Genomic DNA, 25,204 nt, shown 5'->3' on the forward strand with positions numbered 1-25,204 from the left:
GGTAAAAATTCAAATGTTACCAAATACACAAGAAAGAAAAAGTATCCCGGTCCTTAGTTCCTCAGGCTCCATCTCCTTCCCAGAGGGAGTCACCACTGTTATCTTTTCATTTCACATTCTTCCAGAGATTATATCTTACAAACCATTATACATTTTATTTAATAGAGCACAATTTATATATAAAGTATGCATAACATATATATTTTACACTTTAAAAAATAAAACAGTAGCGTGCTTTACACAATTTTCTGCACTTTGGTTTTTTTAACTTAATGATGTACTTTAGCATGTGTTCTATGGTAGAACTATAGAGTTCCCTTATTTTTAATAGTTACATAGTATTGTTTGGGTGTAATATAACTTACGTAGCCATCCCTTATTAGTAGACATCTGGTCTATTTTCCATCTTTTGCTTTTAGAATAATGCTTTAATAAGTAACTTCATACTTTATAATACCAATTTAATTCACAATCCTTTTAAAGATCAGTAAGAGATTATTTATAACATAACTTATGTTGTTTCTACCATTGATCTCCATCTACAAAAAAGTTGTACTCCCCTCACAGCACTTGTTAAGCTGAGGTTCAAAACAGAGGTTCCATTGATAGCCACTGGCTAAAAGTAACATAAAGACATACTGTGTTTGGGCCACACCATTATTTTTCAAAATGGAAGGAATTTTCACCACTAAAATTATCAAACTTGTGATGTGATGTAGAGAAATCACACTAAAATCAAGATGTGGGGTGTTTCCTGAATAACTGAATATTTAACAATTCTGGGCTCACATTCTTGACCAACAGTAGTCGACTGGAGTTGAATAAAAGCTGTTTGATTTAGTTGTGGCTTCTTCAGTCCACCGTATAACCATGATGAGAACCAAGATTGTTCCACATCTCTGAGGTTGTATCAGTTGTCATTTATCATCAAACCTACTTTATTTTCCCCTCTATGGCAGAGCTGAGAAAAGTGAAACGTTTTTGTATTCAAATGTCTCCTCATAGGGGCATCTGGGTGTCTTAGTTGGTTAAGCATCTGCCTTTGGCTAGGGTCATCATCCCTACTCAGCTGGGAGCCTGCTTCTCCTTCTCTCTCTGCTGCTCCCCTGTTTGTGCTCTCTCACCTTCTTTTTGTCAAATAAATAAATAAATCTTTTTAAAAAAAAGTCTCCTCATACGTGAAAAACAAAAAAAAAATAGTCCCATACTCACCACTACTCCCTATTGCCTCACACCCAGATGCTTCTTCAATCATTTACATCAATACTGCGGCCTCTCCAAAGCATCTGAGTGTTCAATCCCATGTTTAAAATAACTAGACTCATCACAGGGAAAATCATATTTTCAGAAAAAGTCCAATAAAGGCCTATTACCTATCTCTTTTTATTTTAACCCTCCTTCCATTTGTTAACTTTTTTGACAGGTTTGACTTAGAAAGGATTATTTGTTTTTTAATACCATTTCTTCAAACAAACCAAAACAAAACCCGAGTCTGTCCAATGGACTTTGCAGCTAAAATGGGTAATCCATTAATTCTGGAGGAAGAAGAGCAGCTGGCAAAACTAATCAGTGTTGGACATTTGCATTTTTTCCCTTTTTAATGGTCTCCCCTGGTGCTGGGAGATTGGTTTTCTGTGTTGGAAGAAGAGCACAGAGAGCAGCTGCTGCCTCCCAGTCTACTGCATAGTGAAGGAAAGAGCGTGGTACAGAATTCATCTACCAAATATCCCAACAGGTTAACCAGTTCTGGAGCGAGGAAGTCACAGCTTGTTTTTGAAGGTTCTTTGTATTGAGTATAAAAGATTTTATGTTTTGGAGAGTAAGATATCTCTCATCAAATTCTCTCTCTGTATGTACTCTCTAGGCAGCAAGATGATGCTTCTTAGGCTTAAGAATCTCCTATTGATGAGAGGGTGACAAAAAAAAATTAAATACAAGTATGAGCTTGAAAAAAATAAGCATAAGCATGCTCCTAAAATCAGGCAGCAATGTGATGCTCACTGCAAATTATTGAAGGTTTCCTATTGAGGGCTTCCAGGTATTATGCTCAATGCTATACATGCATTATCTCATTTTATTTTCTCAATACTCAAAGATGTGCTATCATTAATACTATATCATAGCTGGAGAAAATGAGAATCAAAAAAGCATAGTCGTTTTCACAAGGGCTCTAAACTTAAAAAGACAGAATTGATACTCATCTAGGCCTTTGTGCCTCTCATGTACCCTTAGCTAACCCCCTGGATAACTTCCTTCACAGAACAACCAATCTATAAGGAGGCTGGTGTTGTATTTTCAGTGAGGACCACTGGGTGTATTCTCTTTGGAATCTGTAATGTTGCTATAGATAATCACTCAAGGAGGAACATTTTCATCCTATTCTTTATGAGATTTTTTTTCCCTTCCATATCTTATTCAGAAGAAGCAATCTGTCATTGGCCCCTTTCTCCTCAATTTACAATTGAAGTAGTTACCCTATGACCTCACTTCTATTCTGACGGATTATTTATTTTATTGGCCACTTCTCTTCCTGGCATTCCTAGGCTCTCCTTGATGTCCTAAAAAGTTAAGTCACTACTCACTAGCTCTTGCTACTGGCAGCAAACCACTCAATGAAACTACTTGGTCAAGCCATACCTAACCCAGGTCATCTGTCCCCTAACCCATGAAGCTTCAAGCTTCACACCCCATTTCTCTCCAAAAAGATCTTTAGTGATACTATTTTTTTAAATAATTATTTTAAATTTGCATAAAACAACAACAACAAAAGATTTGCATACAACGAAATACATTCTTTGTGGTGTAGAGTTCTAAGTGTTTTAGCAAAGTCAGACACTTGTATATACACTACAACAATCAAGATAGAAGCACTTCCATCCTCCCCCACAACAGATTCTCTCATGCCAACCCATTGTTGTCACCCACCCCTAACTCCTAACTCTCATCAATCATAGATTATTCTCTTTTCCTATTAATTTGCCTTTTTCTATAATATAAAATACAACCACATCATGCATCTTCCTTCAAGTCTTCTTTCACTCAGCATAATGCATTTGAAATTCATTTGTGTTTTTCTACGTCTCACTAGTACTCTCTTTTTCACTAATGAGTAATATTCTGTTGTGCAGATATTCCACAGATTGTTAATCCATTTACCAGTTGAGGGGCATTTGGATTATTTCCAGTTTTTGATGGCATGAATAAAACTGTTACCAACCTTTGGGTACCGTATTTTCATGAACACATATTTTTATCACAGTTATATAAAGACCTAGGAATAGAATTGCTGAGTCACACAGTTTAATGTTATAAATGCAATTGTATTTCATCCTGGTTCTAAAGCATCTCTCTAATGACTAATGTTGCATATCTTTTCATGTGCTGATTTTTTATCCAAATACTATCTCTGGTGAAGTGTCTCAAATTTTCTATACATTTTAAAAATTAGGTCATGTGGGGATACTTGCCTCGGTGGATTAGATGGTTAAGCGTTTGCTTTCTGCTCATATCATGATCCCAGGGTTCTGGGAGTGAGCCCCACATCAGGCTTTCTACTCAGCAGGGGGCCTGCTTCTCCCTCTCCCTCTGCCTGCCACTCTGGCTACTTGTGCTCCCTCTCTGTCAAGTAAATAAATAAAATCTCTTTTTAAAAATTAGGTTGTATGGTTTTTTGGGTCATATTTTCATAATTTCAAGATTAGTTAATTTTATGTTGATTTTCCCTTAAAATTTAAATATCCCAGAAAGGGAACACATTAAGTTTCTTTAGATCACTGACATCTTAGTATAAATTAGTTCTATCCATTCGCTCAAAAACATAAGCACTTATTTCCAGCTCTTTATACTGAAGACTGTGAATGCAAAAATAAGCAAACTCAGTCAGCTTTCAAGGAGACTTAACCAGATTGCTATCCACACGGCCAAATAAAACCAACATTGAGGTAAAAGGGAATTTTATGGGATAAAATTGAGATCATCATGGTAATTTTAGAGCTGCAGCTCTTGCAGTAAGCTCTCTACACCAATAAGCATTAGAATTACCTGGAAATTTGTTAGAAAGCTACTAAATCAGAAAGTCTGGGGAGGGAGCTACTAATACACGTACAAAGAGCACTCTAGGTTATTTTGATGTGCATTCAAATTTGAGAGTAAGGGGAATTGCTGAAGACATCTAGCGGAGGAGGTGAGTGGCAAAATTTTTTGCTTCAGGCTCAAATTTTATATCCATGTACTTTTGAGCAGTTTTCTTCTATTATAGTGCTTAGACTTCAAAATTTGTTGGGGTTAAAAAAAAAAAAACACACACATATACTTCAGAGCTAACTATCATAGTCATCAGAGAGTTACTTCCTCCTGTGTTAATTCTGAATGCAGCCAGCTAGTCACTCTCAGAGAGGCGAATTCTCTTCTCACCACACTCTGTTCTTTCTAGTTCTAGTCAACAGCAGCAAGAGGGAAAAAAGCAGTGTGTCCTGAGTGAACAGAAAAATAACAGTAGGTCCAACCCGGTTTTAACAGATCAGTAATCTTGCCACAACAGTTCTCTCCTGATTCCAAGAATTTTTCCCTCTATATTTTTGCTGTTGACATTGTTTCTCTTCTAGGAGGTTTCTGAGCACAGGGAAGCTCTTCAAGGAATTACTGATTCTTGCCTTGTACACACTGCTGTAGAAAGGTTTCAAGGGAATAAACTTGTTTCAGGAGAAAAAAGTAAGTCAGAGTCAAGTTATCTTTTTGAAACACTTAACCTAATTCCAGTTCTACTCATTCTCTACTACATGAATATGTTATTTTCCTAAATGATATCTATTCACTCGATCTGCACTATAGGAAAAACTTCCAAAATATATGTCAACCAAAATCTTGTATATAAGTACTCATGGAATCATTACACAGAAAGTCAAAAAATAAAATCACCAAATGATAAATTGATAAAACAGGACAGTGTAACTATTTAATGAAATATTATTTGGCCTGGAAATGGGTAAAGAACTGATACATGCTGTACTGATACATTCATCCACAACGTGGATGAATCTTGAAAACAAACTAAGTAAAAGAAGCCAGATACAAAAAGCCATTGACTGTATGATTCCATCTAGGTAAATGTCCAGAAGAGGCACATCTACAGAGGCAGAGAGCAGATTAATAGTTGCCAGGAGCCAAGGAGAGAAGGGAACTAGGAGGGATTGGAATTCCTTCTTATGGTGACGAAAATGAAAATGTTCTTTATTTAAATGGTGAATGGCTGCACGATACCATGAAAGTACTTAAAACGACAGAAGTATATATTTTAAAAGGGTGACATTTTTGGATTTTGAATTATATCTCAATAACATTGTAATTTAAAAAAAGAAAGAAGAAACAAATTGAGAGTTTGAGTCTCTTCTTATGGAACAATTTCTTAGTTTGGGTAAGTTCTGTGCAGTAGAGTGGGAGACTATGATGTGTCTTGAATGACCGTGTAGAGAGAACTGAACAGTCAAGGATCAGAACTGTGTACTGATTCTGGTTTATTCTAGAGGTAGGAAGGCTTGTCAAGAGACTGATTTACAGGTTGCAACGTGTTAGGAGGCCACTGAGGACTTGATGTTGTTGTTAGTATTAAGATACCCTTCTTAAAATGTCCACATTCTCTGTAAGAATCTTAAAAAGTCACCTCCTTTACACCATCCTCTGACAAAGTGAATGTAAAACCCTATTACAGAATAAAATATTTCAGCCCATCTATCTATATTCACTAAACTAGCATCCTCCTTATTGTTTCTTTAATTGAATTGATCAACAGGTTTGATATTATTAGAAATAGATACATTTTAAATACAAGTTTGCTTTCTAAATTATTCCTCTGGTGAAGCGGCCAGACTGCATATGTACTTCATAAGAGACAGCAGGGAGGGAAAACTTGGTGAAGGGTGAACATATGGCCATGGGAAATCACAGGGATAAAATATTAAAAAAAAGTATGAGAAGGGGACCAGCTAAAAATTTAATCCAAAGTTGAAAGTACAGCATATTTAATTATGATTTAGAAGTAAAAACACAACCTGAAAGTTCAAAAACAGGACAATGGTTTTAAAAATTACACTCTATCCTTGTGGAGATTAGGAAGATACTAAATTAAATTCCATATTTAATAACAGATAAATGACTATAATCCCATTATAAGTTTTAAAAGCTCAATTATTAATATAATATGTCTTACATATGTATATACACATATATAATCTTTTAATATAATCTCCATACACATTTCTATATATAAATATATGGATTTTGACATAAAATACAGATATACATGTATAAACAAATATTTTCTATTATACATGAAATAAAGTTTTTTACATTTATATTTATAAAATATACATAAAATAGTAATTTATATGCATCAGTAAAATATTAATAGGGATGAGATTATGGTTCATTTTTATTCCTTTTATTATCAGTCCTGGGGAGCTAACATGATGGATACCTCAATAGCTTGGGAATTAGGGCAATAAAACTGCCCTTTGATGTAGCCACTTTGGAAAATATGTTGGATGCTTCTTAAAAAGTTAAATGTAAATTTATTATATAACCCAGCAATTCCACTCATAGGTAACTGCAAGAGAAATGGAAACATGTGGCCACACAAACTTGAACATAAATGTTTACTATAGCATTATTCATGATAGCTAAAAAATAGAAACAACTCGAAATGTCCATTAACAAAATATGGCATGTCCATATAACAGAACACTATTAAAAGGAATGCATGCTACATGCTACAAAATGGTTAGATCTCCAAAACATTATTGTAACCAAAAGAAGCCAAACACAAAAGACCATAATACTATAGGATTTTATCTATTTGAAATGGGGATGGGAACAGAGATTAAGTATAACTGGGCATTATGGATTTTTTGTGCTGATGAATGTGTTATGACAAGTACAACCCAGTAAACTTCCTAAAAATCATTCAGTTGTACACTTAAAGTACACTTAAACTTTATGATATGTAAAGTATGCATCAATAATTTTTTTTTTAATTGAGCCCTTTGGAAGAAGAGCTTTAAATCAGTGGATAATAGATGTGGGCAGATATCCACAAAGCCACTTTCAGAAGACAGAATGGTTCCCAGACCAGACCAACAAGACTTGACTATAACATAACAACATAGTAAGAAATCTACGGTAAGGATGTTATCGAAATGAAGGGTGGGAAGTCAAAGGATGATAGATAAAGGGGAGAGACAGCATTGGCGTAGTGTGTTAAGGTTTCCATTACTCTTACAATGAGCAAGGGAGAAGGAGAGGGAAAGGGTGGTACTGAAAAGATAACTCAGCTCAGAGTTAGCTAAATGAGTCCCCATGCAATGATCCCAGGCACCCAGTGCAAGAAAACAGTTGTTAGTTAACTTGTCGTGCAGCCTTACTATAGGGAGGATGCACTGGTCGGTGAATGCAAGTCCTTCTAGACTATGACCTTGCTCTTGTAAGTTAACAAGCTTAATATTCCTGGGTACCATACATAACTGTTAATACGAACTCAATTAATGTTAATTTATTCCTATAAAAAAACAGGCTTCTGAGCCTATAAGGCAGAGAGCCTGCGTATGGAGGGTAGTGAGCTTCCCAGACCAGATGCCTCCCAGGAGCACTGGTCTGAGTGATTGGAGACCTTCTCAATTGGTACCCTCTGTTTTGATCTGTGTACCCAGCCCAAAATGTAGTTGGCACAACCCAGTGCAAGACAGTAGAGCACATGATAAGAATGTAGATTTTGGAGTCAAACTGCCTTGGTTCAAAGTCTATGTTACTCCTCAAAAGCCATGTGACTTTGGAAAAGTTATTTAACTTTCTTCAATTTTCTCATCTACAAAACACAGATAAAAACAGTACCTTCCTCATGTGGTCGTTTAAATGATTAAATGAGATCATACACATAGAGCACTTAGCACAGAGCGTGTTACCTGATAATCTCTCAAATATGAATTATTACTCCTCAATAGGCATTCTTTCTATACTTTTCTGTTTTTAATGGATTTTAAGTGTATATGTATCATTTCAGTTCATAATCACAAAATGATGTTATTCAAAAAACTTGAAATAAATGTAATTTTTGTTCAACCAGGAACAAAAAAAGAATAAAGAAAAGAGATGGAGGTAGGAAGAAGAAAAGAAAGAAGCATCCAGAAATGCTAATGACATTTTAGAAGGACAGATTATTGAAATCCAGGCCTTTCTGTCTAATACAAGCCATCTGGTGACTGCATCTGAACCAGCCTTACTAAGATTTTTCTTATGAGAGTTCTTTTGCCACTGTTTATTTCACACGTCATCTCAGCAGGCAAATAGGTGGATTTACACTGCACAGAGTAGGGAGGGTCACTGGAAGGAGGTGAGAAGGAAAAATCCAATGACAAAAGTGAGGAGTGATTAAGGGTAAGAGGCAACAAAGACCCCGTCCCCACATTCCTCTCCATTCTCTGAGTTGGAATATAAGTCTGTGGTTTTAGACAAAGCTCACGCACGATTTAAACCACAGATGCAGTTCCTTTTCCCAGTCCCAAAGGCTCCCAATCAGCCCTCGGCCTTGTGTAGGGAGCTGCTAAACCCCTACCCATGGTTTAATTAATTTTCTGAAAAAAGTGATTGGCTGACACAACAGCAATAAACATCAAATTCCATTAATTAATACTGAGACATCAGTGTCTGTGTTGTTTCTCAATTACACATTCAGATGCAGCCCCCCTTGTGCTGGCATCAATTTGGTCATGAAGCCCCAGAAAAGTCCATTACAATGGAAGGACAACCAAAGGTGGGGTGGGGGTTGGCATCTGCAATTTCAATGAGATAATCAACTTGGAGGAATTCACACTCCCAAGTGCATTCCCCAGAGCAGGGTTTTAGAGACCTAGATGAAAGGATTTAAATGTGGTTGGGTGAGGCATTTTCATTTTGCTGAGGGCCTGGAAGGGGAACTATCAGCTTGATGAACACAGAGCTTCCCTTGGGTTCCAAGGCACACTCTTCACACTGGTTTTCCCAGCCTTCTTTCCTGGCTCCCTTCCTCATTGTTCTCTCTCTCTCACTCCTCTTTTTTCCCCCCTAACTACAGTCATCTTCAATTTCATGTTAATTCGGAAGAGAGTCAAAGGGGAACAAAAAGCAATCTTTGCTTTTTCAACTCAAGTAAAAACCCTAAAGGGACCATGGCTCCCATAGAGGCACATGCCTTAGGGCCTGAAGACAAAGCAAAATGTTCCCATGAACACTCAGAGGTTAGATCCTGGAGATAAAGCAATGTGATTAAATCTTGATAGATTTTTGTTTTAAGAGCAGAAGTGGGGGGTGGGGGAGGACCTCTTGTTTGCCTGGTTACAAAGAGTGCCGTTGGCAATCCCTGCTTAATCAGGATCTTGATGAGCATATTTTCCCTCCCAGGACTGAGACACCAAGGAAGAGTCTATTTGAAGCAGCCTCCGGCCCATTCCCCTGTGGTTGCTCCATCCCTGCCACTTCACTGGACCCTGCCCTGAGAAACAGCTGTTTCATTATTCCAGCAATCTTATGAAAATTGTTTGTGACTTCAGTTTGAAGATTATGAAAATAAAGCCTTAGCCCCACCCAGCCCCAGAGGGCAACATGCAAAATTGATCATTGCTAAATGTCTTCCATACCTTTATAGGGAAGTATTATTCCCTTGTAAATAAATTAATAATCTTTTCCATTTTAAGAACAGAGAAACAAAGACCCAAAAAGTGACGATATCTGCCCAAGATCACTCGCCAACAGGGGAGTTACAGGTCTCTAACACACACACAGTACTCGGAACCAGGAAGAACTGAATGGGATGGGCTGAAACGATAGTATGCTTGCTGGATGCTTGGGCTGGGCCTCAAGAGTCCAGATTTTGAGGTTGATATTGTTAAGATAGGGAGGATTTTTTACTGTTATTTATCTCATGCGACCATATTTCAAAAGGTTGAAAAGAAGGTGAGCACTGAGGACTGAAAAGTACAGAGGTGCACAGGTAGAAATTAAATAGTAGAGATCACTATGGCATGACTTCATGGGCACCTGGGTGGCTCAGTCGGTTAAAGCATCCAACTCTTGATTTCAGCTCAGGTCATGACCTCAAAGTTGTGAAATTGAGCCTTGTGCCCAGCTCCAAGCTCAGAGAGGAGTCTGTTTCAGATTCTCTCTCTCCAGGGTACCTGGGTGTCTCGGTCACTAAAGTGTCCGCCTTCACCTCAGGTCATGATCCCAAGGTCCTGTGATTGAGTCCTGAGTTGGACTCCCTGCTCTATGGGAAGTCTGCTTCTCCTCAGCCCCTCCACCCCTACCCCCAACTTATGCTCTCTTTCTCTCTCTCAAATGACTATATAAAAATCTTTTTAAAAAATTGTCTCTTTTCCTCTGCCCCCTCCCCCTTTCCTCTCTCTCTCTCCCTCTCTCTAAAAACAAAAACAATGGCATGATTTAGGTCCAGATGTACTCTAGATGCAAAAAATAAAAAGAAAAACTTTTAATCTGGTATAAAGGATTGGAATTAATGCTGAGGAAGAAGTCAAAATATTTCATTCTATTCCCAGGTCCCATCACCACCTTGCATAGGAGTCTTGATCATTTCACTTAACCTCTCAGGTCCATATTTCATTCATTGGTTTAAAGGTGCTTGGTTATACCTGCTCTATTGGTATGAGTAAGAACCAAATGGCACTTGCCTAGCAGAAGGTTCCATAAAAACTTCAAATGGACCCAGATACGTGGCAGCAGTTGGATGCTTACTACTTAGAGAATAATGGATAAAGGTAATAAATTTTTTAAAGATTTTATTTATTTAGTTGAGAAAGAGAGAGAGTGAGCACAAGGAGGGAGACAGGGAGAATCAGGTTCCCCACTGAGGAGGGAACCCGAAGTGGGGCTCTGTCCCAGGGCCCTAGGATCATGACCTGAGCTGAGGCAGATGCTTAACTGACTGAGCCACCCAGGCACCCCTGAAGTTAATAAGTTTTTAATAGGTCTCAGGCACTAGGTTACTTTGCAAACTATCCCCATTCAATCTTCAAATATTGTATGAATTAAATACTAGCATTGCTCTAGTTTAAAAGATGATGAAACTGAGGCCACAGAGATGTTGCCTCAAGGCCACACAATTAGTAGGTGGCAAAACCAGGATTCAAAGCTAAATTTGTCTAATTTCAGAGCTTGAGCATTCACACACTAGGCAATTAATTCTACATGGCAAAAGTACTTTAGTATAATTCAGAAAAGCTGTAGCATACTTCCACTGAACACAACATAAAAAACCCAAAGTTGGAACATATTCATGCAAAAGGAATAGCATTTCCAGTTTGGAAAACCCCCATCAGAATGGTCTCAGTGTCCCCTCTCAGATTTGAGCCTGCAAGCAAAGAGGGCAGATGGAGGGGCTTTGGAGACAAGGCAGCACTTGGGGCAGACATAGCCCTGGAAGAGCCCTCCTGCTCCACAAATCATTGATGGCTCCCTCCACTTAAGCTCATTCCAAACAAATCCATTAAAAGCATCATATTAATGAATATTTTATATAGTTATGACATAGCAAGTCCCATTCAGAAGAGGCTCTTACTAAAGGCTGACACAATGAAGAACTAAAATAGCCAACGAATGATCAAGGCCAATAGAAATTTGGTCAGGGGACACAATGATTTTGCACAAAGGAAAACAAAATGAAAGTCATATACTCCTTTCTTGCTGATTTAAGAAGGCTTTTTAAAAATATCTATCTAACATGTTCAAGTATTGCCATCCATCAGCAAAAGACATCTATTTGGATAATTAATTTGTTTTTCCTTGGCCTCTTCATAGTATCTGAAAAAAGTCAATGTAATACATATTAGTTTCTCTTGAATTAGGTCTCTTTCTGGATCCTTAGCAAACATACACAGAGAGAGAGAGAGAGAGAGAGAAATACATAAACACATCTTAACCTACTTCCCCTAGAAATAGAAAGTGAAGAGAATCCTAAGTGACAAATTCAGTGGCCTGCCATGTACTATGCATTCTCCCAAGACTTGCACCTCTCCCAGGAAAACATGGTTCAGAGATTTGGGGGGACAAAGGGCAGAACCTATAATACAGAAGGCAAACCAGTGGCCTGTGTGTAAAGAACAATTTGTAGGGGCACCTTGGTGGCTCAGTCATTAAGTGCCTGCCTTCGGCTCAGGTCATAATCCCGGGATCCTGGGACCCAGCCCTGCATCGGGCTCCTGCTCAGCGGGAAGCCTGCTTCTCCCTCTCCCACGCCCCCTGCTTGTGTTCTCTCTCTGGCTGTGTCTCTAATAAATAAAAATTTAAAAAAAAAAAAAAAAAGAAAGAAAGAACAATTTGTAGATGTGTTCTATTTGCTCTGCCAGTGTTGGCTTGCCTACTGTTTTTTAAAAAATCTGAATTCATTGTCAACATTTAAAAAACATCTCTGAGTTTTTGACTTCTCTTGAACAATTAGGAGATCTGGCATGATAGAACCTGCATTCCTGCACAGTGACAGCCAGCTGGAGTCAGCAGGAGCTCATAGAGGGGCAGTAACCCTAGTTCCCAGACTCCATCATATTTCCATGTCAGAAAGACAGTCTCACTGCCATTTGTTATTATCTTTGAGGGTTGTTTTTTGGTTTTGTTATTGTTTTTTCCCTTAGATTTGACTAGAGCAACAGAAGGCACATAGACCAATGGTACAGAATATAGAGTCCAGACGTAACCCGTGCATATATGGTCAACTAATTATTGACAAGGGCATCAAGAACACACAATGGGGAAAGGACAGTCTCTTCAATGGTGTTGGGAAAACCAGGTTATCCACATGCAAAAGGAGGAACTAGACCATTCCCTTGTACCACTCACAAAAATTAACTCACAATTGGTAAAAGACTGAACCATAAGACCTGAAACTGTAAAACCCAAAGAAGAAAACATAGGGGAAAGGATTATTGACATTAGTCTTGTCAACGATTTCTTAGATAAAACAGTAAAATAAGCAAGTGAGATTACATTAAACTAAAGAGTTTCTGCATAGCGAAGGACAGTCAATAGAGTGAAATGGCAACTAAGGAATGAGAGAAAATATTCACAAAACAGATCTGATATGGGTTTAATATCCAAAATACGTAAAGAAGTTATACAATTCAATAGCAAAAAAGTAATAATATGATTTAAAAATAGGCAAAGGACCTGAATAGGCATTTTACCAAAAAAGATATACAAGTAGCCAATAGATACATGAAAAGATGTTCACATCACTAATCATCAGAGAAATGGAAATTAAAACCACGATATCACCACAGATCTGTTAGAATGACTGTTATCAAAGAGAGAAAGAACAAATGTTGGAAAGGATCTAGAGATTAGGGAACCCTTACATGATATTTGTGGGATTGTAAAAATGGTAGAACCATTATAGAAAACAGTGGCACTACCTCAAAAAATGACAGATTGAACTAACATATGATCCAGCAATTTTACTTCTGGGTGCATATCTGAAGGAATTGAAATCAATATCTCAAAGAAATATCTGTACACCCTTGTTCATTATGGCATTATTCACATATACGAGATAATGCAAATGACCTAAGTATCTGTCAACAGATAAATGGCTAAAGAAGATGTGGTACATACATCTCTACCACACATGTATGTACACATACAATGAAATAACATTCCTTGAGAAAGAAGGAAATCCCTCCATTTGCAAAAACATGAATAGACCTTGAGGGTATTATGCTAAGTAAGATAAGTCAGACAAAGACAAATATTATATGTTATCACTTATACGTGGAACTTACAAAATATAAAATATATATAAAATATAAAAATAAAATATATGTCAAACTTGTAAAAACAGAGTAGAATGTTGGTTACCAGGGTTTGGGGGGTGGGAAAATTGAGGAGATGTTGTTTTTAAGAATACTAACTTGCATTTAGTAGATAAATAAGTTCTAGAGCTCTAATGCACAGCATAGTGATTATAGTCAACAATGTTGTATTATAAACTTCAAAGTTGCTAAGAAAATGGATCCTAACTGTTCTCACCACAAAAAAGAAATGATAATTATGAGATGTGATAGAAGTGTTATCTAACACTAATGCTTGTGTAATCATATTACAGTATATAAATGTATCAAACTGACACGTTATTTACTTTATACTTACACAATGTTGCATGTCAATTATATCTCAATTAAAAATTTAACTAGTTAATTATTTTTTTAATAAAGGAAGTAAAATAGTTTTCAAGACCACATCTCTGTCTAAATTGGGAAAATGAATGGCAGACTGAGATAACCACATATTGGAAGAAAAATGGGAGAAAACTTAAAGTCTTCTGAGGAATCTTATGGAATATGTGTCAGCCATTTGAGTTTGTGTATGGTGTAGGAGAATGGTTGAGTATCATTTTTCTATACATAGTTGTCCAATTTTCCCAGCACCATTTATTAAAGAGAGTGTCTTTTTTCCACTGTATATTTTTTCCTGCTTTGACAGGAAAGATTATTTGACCATAGAGTTGAGGGTCCATATCTGGGCTCTCTACTCTGTTCCACTGGTCTATGTGTCTGTTTTTGTGCCAGTACCATGCTGTCTTGGTGATCACAGCTTTGTAGTAAAGCTTGAAATCAGGCAACATGATGCCCCCAGTTTTGTTTTTCTTTTTCAACATTTCCTTAGCAATTCGGGGTCTCTTCTGGTTCCACACAAATTTTAGGATTGTTTGTTCCAGCTTTTTGAAAAATACCGGTGGAATTTTGATCGGTATGGCATTGAAAGTACAGATTGCTCTAGGCAGTAGAGACATTTTTAACAATGTTTATTCTTTGGATCCACGAGCACAGAATGCTCTTCCATCTTTTTTGTCTTCTTTAATTTCTTTCATGAGTGTTCTATAGTTCCTTGAGTACAGATCCTTTACCCCTTTGGTTAAGTTTATTCCCAGGTTTCTTTGGTTCTTGGTGCTATAGTAAATGGAATCGATTCTCTAATTTCCCTTTCTATATTTTCATTGTTAGTGTATAGGAAAGCAACTGATTTCTGTACATTGATTTTGTATCCTGCCACATTACTGAATTACTGTATGAGTTCTAGTAGTCAGAGGGTGGAGTATTTTGGATTTTCCATATAAAGTATCATGTCTTCTGTGAAGAGAGAGAGTAAGACCTCTATGTGATGCAGGAATCTATCAAAATCATAGAGGAGAACATAGGAAGTAACCTCTTTGACATCAGCCACAGCAACTTCTTTCAAGACATGTCCCCAAAGGCAAAGGAAACAAAAGCGAAAGTGAACTTTTGGGACTTCATCAAGACCAAAAGTCTCTGCACAGCAAAGAAAACAGTCAAGAATACAAAGAGGCAACCCACAGAATGGGAGAAGATATTCACAAATGATACCACAGGCAAAGGGCTGATATCCAAGATCTATAAAGAACTCCTCAAACTCAACACACACAAAACTGATAATCATGTCCAAAAAATGGGCAGAAGACATGAACAGACACTTCTCCAAAGACAACATACAAATGGCTAACCATCATTAGCCATTCGTCATCATTAACCATCAGGGAGATTCGAATCAAAACCACATTGAGATACCACCTTACACCAGTTAGAATGGCCAAAATCAACAAGATAGTAAACAACAAGGGTTGGAGAGGGTATGGAGAAAGGGGAACCTTCTTACACTGTTGGTGGGAATGCAAGTTGGTGTAGCCACTTTGGAAAACAGTGTGGAGATTCCTTAAGAAATTTAAAATAGGGGCACATGGGTGGCTGAGTGGGTTAAGAAATTAAAAATAGAGCTTCTCTATGACCCTGCAATTGCACTACTGGGTATTTACTCCAAAGATACGGATGTAATGAACAGAAGGGCCATCTGTATCCTAATTTTCATAGCAACAATGGCCACAGTCGCCAAACTGTGAAAAGAACCATGATGCCCTTCAACAGACAAATGGATAAAGAAGATATGGTCCATATATACAATGGAGTATTATGCCTCCATCAGAAAGGATGAATTCCCAACATTTGTATCAATATGAATGGGACTGGAGTGCTGGTGTGCTGAGTGAAATAAGTGAGATAGAGATGGTCAATTATCATGGTTTCGTTTACTTGTGGAGCATAAGAAATAACACGGAGGACAGGGGGAGATGGGGAGAAGAAATGAGTTGGGGGAAATCAGAGGGGGACACAAATCATGAGAGATGGTGGACTCTGAGAAACAAACTGAGGGTTTTGGAGGGCAGGGGAGTGGGGGGTTGGGTGAGCCTGATGGTGGGTGTTATGGAGGGCATGTATTGCATGGATCCCTGGGTGTGGTGCATAAACAATAAATTTTGGAACACACACACAAAAATTAAATTAAATTAAAAAAAAAAAAAACCTGTCGGCTGGAGACAAAAGCCTTTATCCACTTAATCCTGCCTCCATTGGTGGAGGGTCATCCCATGATATGTTAATGTCCCCAGAAAACCAAAGGAAGCCATAGAGAAGAGCATGAAGTAAAGTGGTAGCCTTGGCTGGCATTAGTGGCGAGGTCAAGAAGATGTAAAATGGTGTACACAGGATATCCTATATAATGACTGTGGTCAACTATTTCATTTCTGGAAACATCAGTTTCCCCTTCTATAAGGTAGGTTAACACTAGTGCTTCCCTTTTAGGAATGTAGGGGGAATATAATGAAATAATCCCTGCAAAACTCATAGCAAAATGCCCAGCACATAGTTCATGCTAATGAATGGTTGTTTCTAATATAAACTCCTACCTCCAGGACTACACAGTATGGAGGAACTTTACTGACAATTCTGCAGCAACAACCAATGAAACCAAACAATGATATTTATAATCTCAGTATTCACTTAGTGAGGGATTGAAATTGGATGCTGCTCAGCCAGTTCTGTCCTATAAACATGTATTATTTTGCCTTCCCCCTACGCCACTACAAATACGTATAAATATATACGTATTTGTATTTGTATTATATATATATATGTATTTGTATTTGTGTTATATATATATTTGTATTTTTATTATATATGTATTTTATATATTTAATTATAATTATATATAATCATATATAGAATATTATATATATAGAATATAAAATATATATATATTCAACAGAAACGGATTGCCCACCCTTAAAAATCAGAAAAATTCATATAAAATTCAGATTTCTAGCTCACCCTTGAGAAATAGAAAGGTCTGACCCTACCGAGTGGCAGCATTGCCACTGTGAGCTGGAGCTGAGTAGTGGAAGTAGTGATGACCCTTTCAAATGGGGCATGCTTTTTCCAGTTTGCCACTATCCTCTCCAAGTCCATTTCACTCCTACGCAACCTGCTGCCCCCGTGGACATTTGCGTCTGAAACTCCTGGACTGATACTTAACCTAGAAAGGCAGGGTTCCTGGAAACCCTGTCAGGACGCAAGTTGGAAAAATGCCTGAGACGACAGGCCTTTGTTTTCCACTGAGACAGCTGAAGAGCCACCCCCAAGGCTGCGGAACTCCAAGTGCCTGTGATGGAGAGCTAAGTGAATCCTGCTGAGGTGAGAGTGTGTGGTTGCGGTGAGTCTGGCTATTACCAACCTGAGGCTGAGGTCACCCCAGCTGCTCCCGGCGCCTGCAACTCTGTTTATTTCATTCTGGTTCATACCAGAGATTTATTTTTATGAACAGTGAACATTTTTTGCAACATTCCCTCATTTAACCTTCATTATCAAAGTCTCTGCCCAAAGCCCATATAAGCACCATTATTGCCCATATAACATTTTCCAACATAAACCATTTAAGTCATTTTTTTCTCATTTTTATTTATTTCTCTTCCGTTACATTTCATTTGAAATGTGCATGGGGGAGAATATGTCTTGTTTTTATGTTGTCTCATATAGACTATAAGCCCTAATGGTGGGGGCTGCCTATTTTGGAGGTTAATAAGCAATGGGGACATTCATCATTTGGAACAAACAACCAGGATATTCTGGCCTCTTAAAAAAAGTACTAGAAAGGAGTTTTGTGTGACTGGGGATATTGAAAGGAAAATAAACCAGCTTCTTTGTCTCTTCAGAAAGTCAAGAAAAGAAGAAACATGGTGGCTCCAAGAAAGGAAGCCAAGAAGATTAAAAGCACAGTGTTATAATATTACTTTTCAAATCACCTACTAATATGCAAATTCTATGTGGAACATGATAGTTTGTGTATCCCTGCATGCTAGTACCTGGCCAGGGTCTGCTACAAAGTGGGTAATTTAACAAAACTTGTACTTGACTCTAAGAAACTCAACTCAACTGACTTAAGCAAAAATGGTAATATGCTAACTTACATAGCTGAAAGTTCAAGATCTGTAGACACATCCGAATGCAAAAACTAAGTGTGTTTAGGATTCAGCTCCTCCCCCCACCCCCTCTAAATATTCATTCTACTCTCCCCCTATTGATTTTACCATAAACAGACTCTCTTCTGTTGATAGTCAGCTGTTTACCAAAAACTTTAGGCTTATATTCCTATAAACTCTAGTAACTCTAGTAATAGAAATAGAGAGAGTGGGGCGCCTGGGTGGCTCAGTGGGTTAAAGCCCCTGTCTTTGGCTCAGGTCATGATCCCAGGGTCCTGGGATCGAGCCCCGCATTGGGCTCTCTGCTCAGCGGGGAGCCTGCTTCCCTTCTTCTCTCTCTCTGCCTGTCTCTCTGCCTACTTGTGATCTCTGTCTGTCAAATAAATAAATAAAATATTTAAAAAAGAAAGAAAGAGAGAGAGAGAGAGAGAAGAAAGGAAGGGAGGAAGGGAGGTAGGAAAGAAGGAGAAGGGAACGGAAGGGAAGGGGAGGGGAGGGGAGGAAGGAAAAGGAAGGAAGGGGAGAGGGAGGAAGGGAGGAAGGAAGGGAGAAAGAAAGAGAGAGAGAGAGAGGAAGGGAGGAAGAGAGAGGGAAGGAAGGGAGGAAGGGAGAGAAATCAAAGAAGCAGGGAGAAGGAAGGCAAGCAGGAAGGAGAAGGGAGAGGGAAAGAACAAGCCTCTTTCCCAGCAGCCCCATCAGTTTGGATCTCTGAGCAAATCACTCTGGTCAGAGGTAAGAGCTACATGTATCTGAAGCCCTATCCTTGAGGACTGAAATTGGCCAAAGGTAGAGTGCATGCTGGGTGGGCAGAAACAGTAAAGGTCCACAAGAGAAGGCATGAATGATGCTGTTGCATGAAGAGAACCACAGGAACCAGGAGCCCTGGGCACTTCCTCCCAGCTCTGGAGTAACCAGTGGGGAAGTCTTGCAAGTTCAGTTTAATTATGCATAAGAAAGCAAAGTTGAAAAACAACTGACAGTCATCAGCAAATCTACTAACTGGCAGGAGTCACAGCTACAAAAACAAATCATTAGGAAACCATGTGCTAGAAAAAAAGTAGAAGTAGGTGCAAGATGCATCTTTGAAGGTTTATCTTTGAAGTCCCCCCAGAAGCAGAAACTGAGATTAGGATCTGAGTGGAAATAATAGATTTTGGAAGGCAATCTAGGAAGCAGGGGTAGAGTAATGGGGAAGTAAGCTGAAAAAAAAAGGATGCCAGTATAAGGGGGGCTATTACACTACTATATATGTGTGTGTATATATATATATACACACACAAACACAGATACACACACATATATATATGTGTGTATATGTGTATGGGGGGCTATTATACTACTCTCTCTCTCTATATATATATGCCAGCATAGGGGTGCTATTATACTAACACACACACACACACATATGTATATGTTATGTATATATTTATGTATATATTATACATATATAGTAGTCTAATATTAGTATATATATAATCACCTGTAATATATAATATGTTATAGTTACCACCTATAACAAATGTTATTATATAATTATAAGTTAATTATATTAAATTACAATATAAGTTACCATTGTGAGCAAGTAGAACATAATCAGCTGGGAGCCCTGGGGTGAGTATAGACATGAACACAGGCCTCAGAATTATTTAATAGGCAATGTGGGGGCTGATGGTGAAGAAACTGGGGTACATATTTATGGATGTCTATCACTGGCAAAAGACTGCTGGAGTATGGAGCAGTAATTCCCCAGGCATTTCTGGCCTGTCCTTTGGGTGGACAGAGCAGGCTTCAGGGGCAAAAGGAAAACCCTCAGGCAAGGAGGTGAACCCCGTGTTAGAGGTCAGGCGAACTGTATGCGGTGGTGGGGTCTGAGGCTCTGGGTGTGGCAGTGGCAATTTCTGATCTTTGGGTAAAACGCATGTTGCCCCTCTTTCCTAAAATGAAGAAATTGAACCAGAAAATCCCCGAGGGCATTTTTAATCAGCTCTAAAATTGTAAGATAACAAGAGTTAGTCTGGCAAACTTATATTTTATACCTCCATGTCAGCATATTTCAGGCTAGTTCTAAAACAATTTAAAAATGTATGGGAAATGGGTGGGTTGGTGGGAGGTGGAGGCAGCTGGGAAAGTGATAACATTAATAGTTTTATGATCAAAAAGTCCAGGACTTCACACAAAAACGTATTCATCAAAATAGCTTAACTTGGGGTACCTGGGTGGCTCAGTCAGTTAAGCGTCTCTCTTCGGATCAGGTCATGATCCTGGAGTCCTGGGATCAAGGCCAGACATGGGGCTCCCTGCTCAGCAGGGAGTCTGCTTTTCTCCCTCTCCCGCTGCCACCCCCCCCCCCCACACCAGCTTGTGCTCTCTCTCTCTGTGTCAAATAAATAAATAAAATCTTGGGTAAAAAAAAATAGCTTAACTTGCTTAGAAAGTATTTGCTTATATTTAATACCGTGGTCTTTGCCCTTGTACTTATAAGGTAGGATCACAGACTGCAGGCCATGCTAAGAGGACCCTCAAGGCTGTGGATTCATAGAGAAAATAACTCGAGATTAAAGGGTGGATATGAACTCCGGGTTCTTCAGACTCCTCACTAAGTGCTCTCCCTTCTGCATGGGCAGAGACAAGAACCAAGAGGCAGATGTAGCAAACAAGGCTTTATAAGAGTACTTGGTTTTTTCTATGTCCAGGGTCTTAGCTCTACACCATCTTCACGCTTCACTTCCAAATCTTGCTCCTAACCCAAGGAGGTTGGTGATATTTGTTTATTATTTCTAGTATTTCTTATCCTTGGAAGTGTTTTAGTAGCTGTTAGGTCAACAGGGCCCCCAAACACTTTTGCAATAGGCCTGTGGCTCTGTGGCTCCCCTTTCCAACAAAACCCGTTTCTCAGAAATCTGCCTCTAAAACCCACAGCCTTGTGAACCTACAATTGGCCCTGTACTGGAGCATGAGAGTTCCAAGAGACAGGTTTCTCTTCTTCTCATTCCTTAAGATGTGTTGTGGTAAATTAGATCTCTTCTCAATTTTTTCCCTCCTTTTCTTTTTCCATTCCATAGAACATCACTATTGTTGCTTTTAAATGAAGCTTAAGAAATACATTTGATTGCAAAGGATGGAGCATTTAAAGTGGTAAGTCCGGGGATGGAAAAAATGAAAATCATATAATCCAATAATAAACCATGACAATGGAGGGGAAACTCTTCCTGAAGCACTCTTGACGATAAAAGTCTCTAAATGCCTATGTGCTTAACTCAGAAAGAATCGCATTTCTCTCTTGGTCAAACACAGAATCAAACTCCTGGTAATTAATCTCCTCAGTACACACACAATACTGGATAGCTTGCAGTTGTTTTCCTCCCTCTGTTTGGGTCATTTTCTTAGAAAAGGACTTAATTGGGGCGCCTGGGTGGCTCAGTGGGTTAAAGCCTCTGCCTTCAGCTCGGGTGATGATCCGAGGTCCTGGGATCGAGCCCTGAATTGGGCGCTCTGCTCAGCAGGGAGCCTGCTTCCTCCTCTCTCTCTGCCTGCTTCTCTGCCTACTCGTGATCTCTATCTGTCAAATAAATAAATAAAATCTTTTAAAAAAAAACTGTTAAAAAAAAAAAGAACTTAATTTAGCAAATTTGGGGAGTGATTTGAGCATTGCTGAGCCCTGTATATTTTATTGGGATGGGAAAAGGACACCATTTTCTCATAGGGAAAATGCTATTTGTGTTCCTATTTTACAGATTATAAAACTGATCATATCTTCCTCTTTTCGTAAATCCTAGGAAAGAAATACTAAAAACTATAGCTCTATTTACTACTTCCACTACTATTATTAATAATGACAAGTATTAATAATGCATCAATTGGCTTAATTAATTTCACTAGTTAATATCTATTATTGAACACCCAAAGTTTAAGATAGTGCCAGACACTACTGGTAAAAATAAGAGAAACAAGAAATTATACTCAGATATAACCAAACAGTGTAATGGCACAACACAGTACCTTGAGAGCAATTGTATGCAGTGAGCATCCTTAAGCAAAATACTATTGTTGACCCACACTGTATCTGGAAGGAAAAATAGAGAAAATAAACACTGTGGTATTCTTAACAGAATTCTTACCCAATTTTGACATGTTTTTAAAACTAAAATGTATGAATAAAACTCTTACTGAAACTTAGAATAAAAGTGGCACTATATGTATCAAATATCTTCGTTGATAGAGGTTCATAAGAAAGGATGCTTTTCTAAAAGAAACAGTAATAAAAATAAAAAATATAAAAAGTGAACAAAATTGAACAAAAAATGTTTTTTCTTTGCTTTCTTTTAAATAGGAATAAGTGCTAATTTGGTGCTATTTCATGCTTGTATTACAATTAAATTGAATAAAATAAACTTCCGCGTGCGCGCGCGTGCGCGCACACACGCACACACACGTAATCATTTTCCAGAACTATTGATGCTTTCCTGATTCATGTTTTTAAATGATGTCATGCCCTTAATTTGACAATATGAAACAAAACATTTCTTCATGTAGAAAGCATTGTTTTCTTGACATGTAAAGAGTTTTTATAAAGCTCCAAGAATAAGCTTAACAAACAACATAAAAAGAAAACAATAAAAACAATCTGATATAAATAATGCACAACCCAATAGAAAATGGGCAGAAGAGATATGAACAGAAAGTCCACAATAAAAGAAATACTTTGTTCAACTTTAGTTATATCAAACAAAAGACACCACTTTGGTCTATCAGTTAAAATTTGGAAGACACTGTCAAAGAACATGTATTTCATTGGCCCCCAGATCACAATAAACATTGGAGGTAGCTCAAATGTTGGTCTCAATGTTCTTCATAAAGAGCACAATTGTTTTTTCCCTTTATTCTTCTTTTATCCCCAGGCTGTGATTTTTCTCACTTTGCCCTCTTCATATTTTCCCTCCAGCAACAATGTTGGCTATGTCTACATAGAATTCCTAATCCAAACAGTTGAATCAAAATATTTTTTAGATTGTGTATATAACATTAGAAAAGAAAAGTTCAATGACTCTAAATTGCTATGTAGAGAAAGTTAAAACCATGAAGGTACTCATTATTAAGATCTTACTTTGGGGTTGCTGTTTTTTTAAGATTATTTAGTTAGTTAGTTAGTTAGTTTAGACAGAGAGAGAGAGAAGGAGAGAGAGAGATTGAGAGAGAGAACATGCAGGTGTGAGTAGTAGGAGGATCATAGGGAGAGAATCTTCAATTAGACTTCTCTCTGAGTCCAGAGCCCACAGGGAGCTCAATCTCACGACCCACGAGATCATGACCTGACCTGACCAAGAGTCAGATGCTCAACTGACTAAGACACGCAGGCACCCCTAAACCCTAGACCCTTAGGTTTTAAATACAGTATTTCCACTATTGTCGACATTCTTTGAAAAGAGCTGTCCAGATGAGATTGGCAAAGCTATCTTTTTTGACATGAGTCAATGGAGAACAAAAAGAGAAGAGGGAGGCCATTTAAATGAATTTGATTTCCAATTTAGATAAACTTTTATTTTCGAAAAAAAAAGTGAGTCAGCTTATCTATGAAATTTTTACCAAAATTACCTTTTTAAAATTTAATGTAAATTTTTAAATATAAATAATAATTTCCCATAATGATCCATTATGTAATTTACCACATTTAACTGTCATAATAATCTTATGACATAGTGCTATTAGTATTCCTAGTGTACTGATGCAGAGGCTGATGTTTAGAGATCAAAGAATTTGTCAAAAATCACATGACTAGTAATGGCAGAGTTGTGATTCAAACCCCGGCAGTCTCTTTCTAAAATCTGGATTCTTGAATACTGTTATTCAGTCTATAAACTATTGCTTTGTCTAGAAAATAATTTTGTTTGTTTGCCCTCATGCTATGGATCCAGATGCATTTCCATAGAGATGAGCTTTCTTTCTTAGACTATACTGCTCCTTTGGGTAAGACTGGTATTCAGTGATGTCTAGAGAGGGCAAAGGTCATCTGCTCTGCGCTTTTCACACCTCTAAGTTTTCCCAGTAGATTAGCTTCAAATACAACTCTCGGTTGGATGTGCTCCAAAATGTCCTCTTTCATCTCTGCTTTGGAATGCTAATCAGCTTCAATCATCAAGCAAAATTCCCGATTAAAACAAAACAAAAAATAAAAGCAGACCAAGTCCAGTGGTACATCAGAGGTTTGGCTAAGACCTCATGGAAAGAGCCAAAAGTCTGCCCTGTGCCATGACCTCTTCACAGATACTTTCTACCTAGCCTCAAAATATAAAATAAAATGGAGAAAATTTTCAGAGAGATAGATTTCGGCTTCATCTGCACTAAGCTTATTGAGAATTGGAGTTCCCTCAGGAAGTGAGATCCCTTGTCACTGGAGGTATGCAAGCAGAGGATGAATAATTACTTGGCAGAAATGTAAGGGGGTCTCAAAACTCAGATGAAGAGTTAAACTAGTTCAGAAGTTTCCATTTTTTTTTTAAATTGTGTTAGGTTATTCACTATTCAGTACATCATTAGTTTTTGATATAGTGTTCCATGATTCATTGTTTGAGTATAACACCCAGTGCTTCATACAATCCATGCCCTCCTTAATACCCATCACCAGGCTCACCCATCCCCCTACCCCCTCCTTTCTGAAACTCTCCTTTTGTGTCCCAGAGTCCATAGTCTCTCATGGTTCATCTCCCACTCTGATTTCTCCCCCTTCATTTTTCCCTTCTCTTAATATCCTCCATGCTATTCCTTACGTTCCACAAATTACTGAAAACTATGATAATTGACTTTCTCTGCTTGACTTATTTCATTTAGCATAATCTCCTCCGGTCCCATCCAAGT

General features: G+C 38.0%; 1 long non-coding RNA gene across 1 annotated transcript in view; it reads right to left on the reverse strand.

The window, feature by feature from the left end:
- Nucleotides 1-25,204, reverse strand: part of LOC116586775 — a 292,442-nt gene that overhangs the window by 51,030 nt on the left and 216,208 nt on the right. The window contains exon 4 of the long non-coding RNA XR_004284148.1: nucleotides 22,352-22,415. This is a non-coding gene — a long non-coding RNA (uncharacterized LOC116586775). The remainder of the gene's footprint in view (nucleotides 1-22,351; nucleotides 22,416-25,204) is intronic.

Source organism: Mustela erminea, chromosome 3 (genome assembly GCF_009829155.1).
Source record: "Mustela erminea isolate mMusErm1 chromosome 3, mMusErm1.Pri, whole genome shotgun sequence".
Taxonomy (NCBI): Eukaryota; Metazoa; Chordata; class Mammalia; order Carnivora; family Mustelidae; genus Mustela; species Mustela erminea.